Source organism: Phocoena phocoena, chromosome 3 (assembly GCF_963924675.1).
Source record: "Phocoena phocoena chromosome 3, mPhoPho1.1, whole genome shotgun sequence".
In the NCBI taxonomy this organism is placed as follows: Eukaryota; Metazoa; Chordata; class Mammalia; order Artiodactyla; family Phocoenidae; genus Phocoena; species Phocoena phocoena.
This window is the reverse complement of record NC_089221.1, coordinates 154,291,547-154,298,464: the sequence shown is the minus strand read 5'-3', so window position 1 is coordinate 154,298,464 and position 6,918 is coordinate 154,291,547.

The window sequence follows — 6,918 nt, the reverse complement described above, 5'->3', positions numbered from 1 at the left end:
GAAAGATACATCAATCACTTCATGAAATAAAGCGTATGTTTTTCCTACTTGGTGTTCTGTAGTGTCCAACAGTTTTAAGAAAACAAAAGGAGTAATTTATAAACAACTCAGTAGTTTGGTTGGTTGTTTGAGTCCCAGCTTTGGGGCAAGTACTATACTGCACACTGGGAATTTTAAGAAAAAAGTCACAGGCCTTCAAGAAACCATGAATGGAGGAAAAGGGATGGAGTTAAGAGACTATCAGATGAGTAAAGCAAATTGTTATGTCACTGTATGTAAGTGTGGTTGTTTTAACAGGCAAATAGATAGGTTGTGACAATATGTTGCAGTGCAAGAATGTTGTAGAGATTTAGACATGATGAAGGAGAGATTGAATGTAACCAAGGAAACCTGGTGACATCAGAGAAAGCTTTCCAGAGGCAATGATGCCTGAGCCAGGTTTTGAAAGAATAATAAGAACTCTCCAGAGGATGAGATAAGCATTCCAAATAGGAGAGGTAGAGGTGAGTAATACCATGACACCTTTATGGAAACTCAAGTATAGAACTAATGAGCAGGAGAATGGCAGGTGTTAAAGTCTGAGTAGAAGGCAGAGGCCAGATAACAAAGGGCCTATTTGCCATGAAAAGTTTGGATTTTATCCTGAAATTGATGAAGTCAGTTAAAAATGTTAAGCAAGGAACATTGTTCTGGCAACGATGTGTAGAGGGTGTATTTAGTATATATTAAAGCTGTATAGACTGATGCCTAGAAATCTGTGCTATGGTAATTCAAGTGATAGGTGAATGAGAGTCCAAACTCAAGCAGGGACAGCATATATGGAGAACAGGAGACAAGATAATGTATTAGAAATAAGACATGGTGTTCACAAGCAAACAGATGAGGTTGGTGAATGAGAAGGCTAAGCTGACTCGAAGGTAGGGTTGCCAGGTATCCTCTGTATACTGGATATGTCTTGTATTGAATGATTTTGAACTGCATCCTGTATTGATGTTGTCAGGTCACCCTTATTGTAATCAGTTGTGCTTTTACCCAATAATGAAAATCGAGCAGTTGAAGCTATTTTTCTGCTTCAATAATTGGCACTTAAATTACTTAGGTAGCAATGCTAGCTGAAAATTATAACTCCACAAAACTGAAACAGTCCCTTATAGTCTCTCTCATATTTTTGGCTGAGGAAAGACCAAAGTTGGGGGGCGGAGTGGGGGTAGGAGAAGGTAAATGAGAATTGAAAGTCTTCCATATTAAAGAAAGGAAAAGATTTCTTTTTGTCAAAGTCTCAAGTTGTAAGCAAGTAATCACCATTAATTAGAGATTACTTTGGATCAGTACACATGCTCTGAAAATCAACAGTGGCCATGCTTCTGACAGCAAGTTAAAGAGACTTCAGCTTCTGAAAGCCAATTTGTTACGATCCCATGCCTGTAGACAAGTCAGCAGATACCTCACTCCAGTGACCATACTTCTGAAAGTATGCCAGTCAATAACAGCCTTATTTCAGTGATCACACTAACGTAATTGAAAGTCTGTCAATCCAATAAACACTCCTGCTTCTGAAAATCCACCAATCCTTGAACCAAGCTTCCCAAAACCTTGTATGAGATCAGCTGTGGCTTTCTTTGGGGAGGTTCTTCCTTGCAAATACAGCTCTCGCTTGCAGCCATACATGAAGTTCACCTTTTCCGCATCACATATCAAAGTTCAATTTATTGTTAGTTTGTAACAACTTCTACAGTTCAACCCCAATTTACTGTTATAACTTTAGCCTCGTGAGTGACAAACATAATAATGATGCCATGAGACTATCAAATTCAATATTTTCAATTCCTGTGGTGTTTGCTATCATCTAGTATTTGAATCCCAAATGCAAATGTAAATTCATGATTAATTTTTAGAACATTGGTTATCTATTAAATGAGGAAAAAAATCCTTTTGAAACCTTTTCCACAGCATGAAACTGTTCATTCAATATAAAAAAGTGATAGTCATTTATAAACCAGTATCTATTAACAGCTAAACCTAAGAGATATATGATTATCTCAGCTATAAACAGATAAAATAAATTTTCTAATTAAAACAAATTCGATGAAGATAATCACGGCAGAAGTTCTAATGACTGTCCACATTGTGTGTCATCATTATCAACCTTTTCAGCACAAATGACTGATCAAACATACCAGGAGTATTTTCTGATTCTAAAATTGCAAACAAATTTTAAGTGCCAGGATAAAATGCTGCAATAATAAAAAATGTAATAGCTCTATTTACTATTACAGAGATTATTAAAGATCTAAAATGCCTTGTCTTTTTACAACACAGCCCAAGATGCAAGTAATCACAATACTGAAAAAAAAATTCCCTTTGCTTGTATGTTCTTCTCGTGAAAAAGGCTTGCTTAGAAGGCTGCTGCTCACTTATTGAATTAATAAGTGTACTGCTTTTCATAGAGATAATACAAATGCAAATTATGGTGGATGTGCAAAAGTGCAAACAATTTATTCAAAGTTGAATCAAAGTGTAATGGATTCTATGCAGGGTGTTGGCTATCTTGCCCATATTCTGCATTTCTGCATAATTCTGCATAGACAACACGTGATATTCTTTCTGTTGACACTGGAGTACTTATTGTGAAACTCTTGCATTACTTCAGCATTTAAACATTTGAGCAGTTAAAGAATTTTTGTGATTTTGTTTGCATTTCATAATCTTCAACTTTCTAGCATTCAAAACCTTGTTTGGACTTCCTGTTTCAGCTATGACATGTAAACAGCTTGCAAGTGATCGCTTGTATCCTTACAACAAGAAAAATTGGGGCAGGCTGAAAATTAGTGACTTTTCTTTTATCTTCCTGAGAACTGAGGTTGGTGGGCAAATTGCAACACTGAAATCTGGAGAGACAGGCATATCCAGAAAGATATAGCTGAGATCTGCTCACCTGGAACAGAAATTACTGGAGCCATAAACTGGTAGAAATATTTAAATGCTCATTTTGATAAATTGCTGAAGGTTGTGTGGACTGTCTTGAGAGTGAGAAACTCCTGGGGGGCCACAGTCTTAAGAGTCCCCCACATTTCCATTGTCATTAGATCCAGAAACCCGGTTGGATTTGCGTGGTGGCGACCTGAGAAATATTCCCTCAGGGCTCTAGTGGAGGAAGGGTAACCATTGTGAAATACACTCAGAGTCTTCTCCACCAAAAATGCCTACTCTCCTGGGGAAGAGTTTCTCAGAGTCTTGTGCTAGCTGAGGTAAGGACATTCCTCCCACTTTAGCCCGCTCTAACCTTCGTGTCTCACTAAGGAGGAGAAAACAGTCGAAGAGATGGGGTTGGGGGGGATTCAAGGAAAAAGATTGGGAATGCTGCAACTAGAGGAGGGAATAGGGCAAGGAGCTTGGGAAAAAGCTATACCACTGGATAAACATTTGCTCTAGACATAGGCCTACTAAGACTGAGATTTAATTGGAAGATTATAGAATCCTCCTCCCCAACCCCTACTCCCACCCCCACCCCCACAGCTTGCCAACACACCAACAACACTGGATTACAGCAGAAAGAGAGATACAGACTCTCCTTGAGGAGGAGTGTTTAGGGAGTGTTTAGTGTTTTGTCAATAGTGGAGACAAAAACAAGGATACTAGAGGAATTTGAAGTCTCTGGCACCTATGGTTGCCTAACTCCTAGCCAAGTTAACTAAATCTAGCAGGATAAAGCACCATGAACATGTGGGATTTATCCCAGAAATTGAAGATGTGTACAGCATAAGAAAAGCAATCAATATAATACATTGCATTAGTAGAATGAGGACAAGACACACACACACACACACACACACACACACACACACACACACACATACACACACACACACAGCCATCTTGATGCAGTAAAAGCATTTCACAAAATGCAAAATCCAATCATGTAAAATTACTGAACAAGCCAGGAATAGAAGGGAATTTCCTTAACATGATAAAGTACAGTAATGAAAAATCCACAGCTAACATCATATTGAATAGTGAAACACTGACAGCTTTCCCCCTAAGATTAGGAGCAAGACAAGGGTGCCTGATTTTGCCACTTCTATTCAACACTGTACTGGAAGTTGTAGTCAGAGCAGTTAGGCAAGGAAAAGAAATAAAAGGCATCCCAATTAGAAAGGAAGAATTTTCTCAATTTGCAAATGACATGACTTTATATATAGAAAAGCTGAACAACTACCAAAATTCAATTAGAACTCATAAATGAGTTTAGCAGTGTTTCAGGATATAAGATCAACATGTAAAAATCAGTTTTATTTCTATATGCTAGTAATAGAAAATTTAAAAGGAAATTAAAGCAATTTCATGTATAATAGCATCAAAAATGACAACATACTTAAGGAGAAATTTAACCAAGTAGGTCCAAGACTTGCACACTGAAAACTACAAAACACTGTTGAAATATATTAAAGAAGACCTAGACCTAGACCTAAATAAATGGAAAGATATTTGATATTCATGGATTGGAAGACATAGTATAGTTAAAATACTACCAAAATGATTTACAAATTCAATGCAAATCACTATCAAAATTCCAATAGCGTTTTTGCAGAAGTGGAAAAGCAGATCCTAAAATTCATATGCAATTGCAAGGGATCCCACATAGTGGAAATAATTTAGAAGAAGAACACTTTTGGAAGAAGAACACTTCCCAGATTCAAAACTTACTACAAAGCTACAGTAATCAAAACAATGTATTGTTTTTGTTATGTATTTGTTATGTATTGGCATATAGAAAAACATATAGCTCAGTGGAGTCAAATTAAGAGCCTACATATCTATGGCCAATTGATTTTTGACAAGACTAAAAAGACCATTCAATGGGGGAAAATATAGTCTCTTCAATGACTTGTGCTGAGACTACTGGATATCCACATGCAAAAGAATGAATCTGACCCATACCTCACAACACATACAAAAATTAACTCCAAATGAATCAAAACCTAAATGTAAGTGCTAAAACTATTTTAAAAACTATAAAATTCTTAGAAGGAAGCATAGGTGAAACTCTGCATGACGTTGAATAAGGCAACATTTTCATAGATATGACACAAAACACAAGCAAACAAAAATTCAATAAATTGAACATCAAAATTAAAACTTTTGTGTATCAAAAGACACTATCAAGAGAATTAAAAGACAACTCACAGAATGGAAAAAGATATTTGCAAATATTTTCTAAAAGCCTGTCTGAAATATTTTTAAACTCATAATCCAAGTAAAAAACACAATCCAATTAAAAAGGGGCAAAGTAATTGAATAGACATTTTCCTAAGGAAGATATACAAATAGCTAATAACCAAATGAAAAGATGTCTGTCATCATTAGTCATAATGCAAGAAATGCAAGTCAAAACCACAACGAGATATCATATCACACCCATTAGGATGGCTATTTTTTTTAATAACAAATGTTGGTAAGGATGTGGAGAAATTGAACCCTTTGGCATTAATGGTGGGAATGTTAAATGGTGCAGCTGCTGTGGGAAACAGTTTGGTGGTGTTAAATACAGAATTACCATAAACCAAGAAATTCAACTCCTAGGTATATACCCAAGAGAATTGAAAACATTTGTTCACACAAAAACCTGTTCACAACTGTTCATAGAAGCACTATTCACAATAGCCAAAAGATGGAAATAACCCAAGTATCCATCACTCAATGAATGGATAAACAAAATATAGTATATCCATACAATGAAATATTATTCAGCAAGAAAAAGGAATAAAATGCTGATACATGCCACAACATGGATGAATCTTGTAAATATTATGCTAAGTGAAGGAAGCAAGACACAAAGACCACGTATGATTCCATTTATGTGAAATATCCAGAATAGGCAAATCCAAGAGACAGTAGATTAGTGGTTTCCAGTGCTGGGGAACAGATGAATGGGGAGTGACTGCTTAATTGGTACAGGGTTTTCTTTGGGGGATGATGAAAATGTTCTGGGGCTACATAGTGGTGAGGGTTGTGCAAAAGTGGTTGTACTAAGTGTCACCAAATTGTGTTGACTGAAAACAAATAGACTGCCAGATATTTCTCCAGAAAAAATAGGTTTATTCAGCAGAGAATTACAATTCAGGGTCTGCAACCATGGCAAGTCACATGCAAGTCCCCCAAATAGAGAAGTAGAACTCAGACATCATCTGCTTCAATTCTGGGAAATCTTTACTTTCAGGTCACCAGATGATGTGCAGGTCCAGCCAGGGTGGGAATTTTAGAGTCTTCAGTAAGACTGGGTTGTTATTTGGTCCAAACCAGAGCATTCTCTTGTTATCAAAAAAATTATTGAATTTCCAATCTTGTTTTTCCTTTTCTGAGGCCAATTGTTGAAATTCTCTGGTCCAGTTTTCCTCAGTTATCATTTGGGGAAATGTCCCTTTGGACCATGACAGAGGTTTGGCTGGTTTTGGTCCCTTTAATAGCAGCATTCCTTGTGGAAATGTCAGTAAGATAAATTTCCCTTAGCTTCTAGAGAGAGAAGTTTAGAATGTCCTGAAATCTTAATGGCTAAAGTGGCAGGTAAAAGTGTTGCATCCAGTAACACCTAAACATAGGGGCCATTTTAAATTTTATTTCAGCTGGAAGTAAAGAAACCATGTTGCTTCTACAACATTCCAAAAGCATGAGCTACACCAAAAGCATAACTACTATCAGTATAAGTATTGGCAGTTTTTCCCTTGGCTAAAGTACAGGCCTGTGTAAGAGCTCAAGCCTGTGTAAGCCTATTAGGCTGAATTACCCATAAGTAAAGACGCTGCCTCAACAATCTCAAAGGAAGTTGCAGTAGAATACCCAGCACGATACTTGCCACTGTCACCTTTTAAATAAGAACCATCAGTGAACCATGAGAAACCACTGTTACCCAAAGGAATTTCC